Source organism: Stigmatopora argus, chromosome 21, assembly GCF_051989625.1.
Source record: "Stigmatopora argus isolate UIUO_Sarg chromosome 21, RoL_Sarg_1.0, whole genome shotgun sequence".
Taxonomy (NCBI): Eukaryota; Metazoa; Chordata; class Actinopteri; order Syngnathiformes; family Syngnathidae; genus Stigmatopora; species Stigmatopora argus.
The window spans coordinates 7,501-12,927 of record NC_135407.1 but is presented as its reverse complement, the minus strand read 5'-3'; the positions used below and the strand labels follow the sequence as shown (position 1 = coordinate 12,927).

At 43.9% G+C, this 5,427-nt stretch overlaps 1 long non-coding RNA gene across 1 annotated transcript in view; it reads left to right on the top strand.

Annotated features, from left to right (window-relative positions):
* The first annotated feature begins 275 nt into the window (after positions 1-275).
* Positions 276-5,427, top strand: part of LOC144066976 (uncharacterized) — a 6,629-nt gene continuing 1,477 nt past the window's right edge. The window contains exons 1-2 of the long non-coding RNA XR_013297803.1: positions 276-365; positions 2,255-2,401. This is a non-coding gene — a long non-coding RNA (uncharacterized LOC144066976). The remainder of the gene's footprint in view (positions 366-2,254; positions 2,402-5,427) is intronic.

The window sequence follows — 5,427 nt, the reverse complement described above, 5'->3', positions numbered from 1 at the left end:
GAGTTTAGATTTCTGATGGATGTGGGGAAGATATCTCATTAAATGGTATCGCTAAACATCGTAATTATACTTGTTTAAGAGGGGGGCACGTTAAATTTAAGATAAAGCCCCTACGGCGTACAACTGTGAACCTGTCTCAAATCTGGCGAGAAATTAAACAACCGCATAAAAGTATTTTTATTTTGAAAAACGGAGGATTTTTAAGGTGAACGCAATAAGCTTCCGTAACTTCCTTTTCCCCTACGTCACTCGCGAAAGCCACGATGGGAGCGAGAGTGACGACGAAAAGCTGCGTCGAGTCCACTCACTCACTCACGTGACGCATGTATGTCGCGAGAATGTGGACTGTGCGTCAGTGAAAGAACGTGAGTACATTCCATTCATAATAACTCTAAAGTTGGCTATTTTTATCTTTGTGTTGTACATGCGCCGCAGTTGCAATGTTGCCCTAGTCATGGCTGTAGTAGTTAGTGTATTGACGACATGGCCTCCATGTCTGGTCAGCGTTTGGCTTTGAAGTATGGTCATTTTCTCCTTGCAATTGATTTTTCTCTCTCTTTTTTGCGTTTTGTGGGACGTTCATTCGGCTTTAGCAGCATTTTAACCTGAAACTTTTTTATAGGCGTGATTGACGTCAAATTAAATGTTAGCATTCCGGACGTCCGCGTGAGACTTAAGTATTGTTCAAAGTGGCGACAATTCAAAAAAAAGTTAATTCGTTCCAATCCTCTGAAAAAACACCAAAAACAGGATATTGTATTGGAAAAAAATGTTTTTAATTCGCCATCTATCAACAAAGAAACACATAACTAGTGGTTTAATATTACTAAAATGTCTTTAATAGTACTAAAATTATACGGATTTCGAAGGGGGAAGAGATAGAGAGACGGACAGAGAGAGGGGGGAGTTAATTCTTTCCCACTCTCTGAAAGAACACCAAAAACAGGATATCGGATTGGAAAAAAAAGTTTTATTTCTTCTAATTCGCCATCTATTAACAAAGTAACACATATCTAGTGTTTTAATAGTGATAACATGTGTTTAATAGAAGTAAAATTGGGCGGTGTTGTGTGCACAAGTATACTTCATTACCCAGAAAGCCCTCTTTTTGCCCGCGCATGCGCGTTGTGCGTTTCCTTGTCGAACAAAGGCAAGCCGCCACGTGGGGGACGCCATTTTACAAGTCGAACTCCGTCTCAAGCAGTCGGAGAATGTAAGTGTCTTGTAATTGATTGTTTTACTCCGTTTTGGCGTATTCTTGCACGCTTATTTGGCGATAGTATTTTGCTGAAACTAGTTTATTATAACTATTCATTGTGACCCTTCGTCGAAATTGTTGAAATAAATGTTAACGTTCCAAACCCCGTAAGACTCAAGTTTTGTTCAAAGTGGCGACTATTGGCTCGTTTATTTACTTATATTAGACGTTTTAAAGAAATTCCGTTTTGTTTGGTTGGTCTTTTTCCTTGTGGTATTGGGTACAACTTTTTGCGACTATGGTCAGTGTCACCTGTAATTTTTTTCAAAGTAAAAACTACCGCAGCTCAAATAGTTATGGAAAAAAGCTGTTAAGTCTACAGGTGCTTCGGCAGTCCCTTAATCAACCTCACGTGTGGACCCCATCTTTGAATTTGTCTCAAGCTGTCGTCTAATGCAAATTCATGTGTTCAAAGTGGCGAATATTAGATGTTTTATTCACTCATATTAGACGTAGGTGTCCTTTCAAAGAAATTTCGTTTGGTTGCTGTTTTTCCTTGTCGTGGTATTAGGTGCTGTTATGAATTATTTATTATAAAAAGTAACTTAAAAGTTTGAGCCATATTTGAAATCTCTTACTGAAGTTTAGTGCCTGTTACTATCTGATCATGGGGTTGGTAGGGTTAGGATAGGCGATAAGTCCTTCTTCACAGCGGTCCGCAATAAATAATTGGTAGAAAATTATTGCAGTATATTTATTGCCATTGGCCATTTAGGCTAAGGTCATATGGTCTCTTGCTGCCACCTTGTGGCTATTTAGGCACAGGTCCCTTGTCGTGGTATTGGGTGCAACTTTTTGTGACAATGCTCACTGTGAACATTTGAATTTGAAATATTTTTTGGAGGGTTTATTTAATTCTTGTTGATAAAGGTTTAAAGAGAATGACATTGTTAATTTTAATTTGTAAGATTTTCAAATGTTGGTGTGCCTTGTAATTTTTTCAAAGTAAAAAGTACCGCAGCTCTAAATAGGATGGTAAACACTGTTTGTTTACAGGTTCTTCTACCGACCCTTAATCACGTCACCTATGGGTCCAACTGACGACGTGTGACGACATGCACTCCCAGAATGCATCACATATCAAAGAATGCATAATGTATCCCACAATGCAACGTGTGGATGCCATCGTTGAAGTCGTCAAAAGTAAGTTACTTCTTGTAATATGAAGACCCGAATAATCGTATGCCTACGATTATTTTTTCAACTCAAATTTTCGCATGCCTACGATTCTTATTCGCGTGCCTACGATTATTAATTTTTGCCTCAATTAAGTCCGTGCAGCAGCAACATTGTTCTATGTCATTAACTTTCTACGTGTAAAGCACACGTGCTGTTTTTACTAACGTACTAGTACTAATAAGAACGTGCAATTGCCACTGGTAGAGTTGCAATATACATAATTACAATGTCATACCTGTCAACCTGGGGCAATTCCTCCCCGTATTAATGATTGGAATTCCCCGTATTAAGCAATAGAAAACCGTACAAATGCAACGCGGCACATATTTACTCACATAGGGTGCACGTAAAAGTGTTATGGTCGCGCCGCGTTGTCGTGACGCGACCGTGAATGTATTCGGACCCAAGCGCTATGACTCATAGTTGCTTAAATAACGAAACAGGAAATGATTTAATCATTTCCTGTTTCGTGTGAAAGGGGAATGCGTGTGCGCATAGTATGTAATTGATCATCATGACTTTAATTTGTAGCTAATTGTGGAATTTAAACATATTATTTTGTTTCATGCTACTAGTAAACTGTTGATTAAAATAATAATATTGTCCTTGTTATGATTTTATAATAAATATTCCATCATAGCTTTAATTCTATGCATTGAATCTGTTTAGACACTAATTATCTCGTGCCTACTAATATTCATAATTTTTGAAATTTTCCACTGCCTACTATTATTCCGGTGCCTACTATTATTAATTCATTTGGAATTTTCCACTCCCTACTATTATTCCAGTGCCTACTATTATTCGGGTCTTCATAGTAATTGATTAGTGTTTGGGTAAGGATTAACCCTCGTGTGGTTCCCTTGCGGCCATTTTGGCTAAGCTCGTGTGTTCCACTTGTGGCCCTCTTGTTGCCATTCTGGCTCAACTCCTGGCAATTTTGGTTCAGCTCGTGTGGTCCCTTTGCCGCCATTTTGGCTCAGTTCGTGTGGTCACCTTTCTTCCCCCTTGTGGCCATTTTGGCTCTGTTTGTGTGATCCCCTTGCGGCCACTTTGGCTCAAATCGTGGTCACCTTATTTCCCCCTTGTGGCAATTTTGGCTCAGTTTGTGTGGTCACCTTGCTTCCCTTTGCGGCCATTTTGGCTCAGTTCATGTGCTCACATTTTTCCCCCTTGTGGCCATTTTGGCTTAGCTCGTGTGGTCCCCTTGTGGCCATTTTGGCTTAGCTCGTGTGGTCCCCTTGTGGCCATTTTGGCTCAGTTTGTGTGGTCACCTTATTTCCCTCTTGTGGCCATTTTGGCTCAACTCGTGTGGTCCCCTTGTAGCCATTTTGGCTCAGCTCGTGTGGTCCCCTTGTGGCCATTTTGGCCCCGCTCGTATAGTTCCCTTGTGGCAATTTTGGCTCCGCTCTTGTGGTCCCCTTTCTACCCCCTTGTGGCCATTTTGGCTAGGCTCGTGTGGTCTTGCGGCCATTTTGGCTCAGCTCGAATGGTTTCCTTGCGGGCATTTTGGCTCAAGTCGTATGGTTTCCTTGCGGCCATTTTGGCTCAAGTCGTAGGGTTCCCTTGCGGCCATTTTGGCTCAAGTCGTATGGTCCCCTTGTGGCCATTTGGCTCAGCTCGTATGGTTCCCTTGCGGCCAATTTGGCTAAGTTCGTGTGGCTACCCCCCCCTGTGGCCATTTTGGCTCAGCCCGTGTGGTCCCGCTGTGGCCATTTTGGCTCAGTTCGTGTGGTTACCTTATTTCCCTCTTGTGGCCATTTTGGCTCAATTATAGAGTTCCTTTGTGGCCATTTTAGCTCAGCTTGTGTGGTCCCCTTGCTGTCCCTTTCTGGCCACTTTGGCTCAGTTCGTGTGGTCACCTTGCTTCCCTCTTGTGGCCATTTTGGCCCTGCTCTTGTGGTCCCTTTGTGGCCATTTTGTCTCAACTCATGTGGTCCATTTGTGGCCATTTTAGCTCAGCGCTTGGTCCCTTTGTGGCCATTTTGGCTCGGCTCGTGTGGTCCCCTGGCTGCCCCCTTGTGGCCATTTTGGCTAGGCTCGTGTGGTCTTGTGGCCATTTTGGCTCAGCTCGTACGTATGGTTTCCTTGCGGCCATTTTGGCTCAACTCGTATGGTTTTCTTGCGGCCATTATGGCTAGGCTTGTGTGGTCTTGTGGCCATTTTGGCTAGGCTTGTGTGGTCTTGTGGCCATTTTGGCTCAGCTCGTATGGTTTCCTTGCGGGCATTTTGGCTCAAGTCGTATGGTTTCCTTGCGGCCATTTTGGCTCAAGTCGTATGGTTCCCTTGCGGCCATTTTGGCACAGCTTGTGTGGTCCCCTTGTGGCCATTTGGCTCAGCTTGTATGGTTCCCTTGCGGCATATTTGGCTAAGTTTGTGTGGTTACCTTATTTCCCTCTTGTGGCCATTTTGGCTCAGCGCTTGGTCCCTTTGTGGCCATTTTGGCTCGGCTCGTGTGGCCCCCAGGCTGCCCCCTTGTGTAGTCTTGTGGCCATTTTGGCTCGGCTCGTGTGGTCCCCTGGCTGCCCCCTTGTGTAGTCTTGTGGCCATTTTGGCTCAGCTCGTACGTATGGTTTCCTTGCGGCCATTTTGGCTCAACTCGTATGGATTTCTTGCGGCCATTTTGGCTAGGCTTGTGTGGTCTTGTGGCCATTTTGGCTCAGCTCGTATGGTTTCCTTGCAGCCATTTTGGCTCAAGTCGTATGGTTTCTTTGCGGCCATTTTGGCTCCAGTCGTATGGTTCCCTTGCGGCCATTTTGGCACAGCTCGTGTGGTCCCCTTGTGGCCATTTGGCCCAGCTTGTATGGTTCCCTTGCGGCCAATTTGGCATCCCAGAATGCATCACATATCCCAGAATGCATTGCGTATCCCAGAATCCTACGTGTGGACGCCATCTTTCAAGTTGTCAAAAGTAAAGTTCTTCTAATTGATTAATGTTGCCCTGCTGCCCCCTTGTGGCCATTTTGGCTCAGCTCGTATGGTCCCTTTGC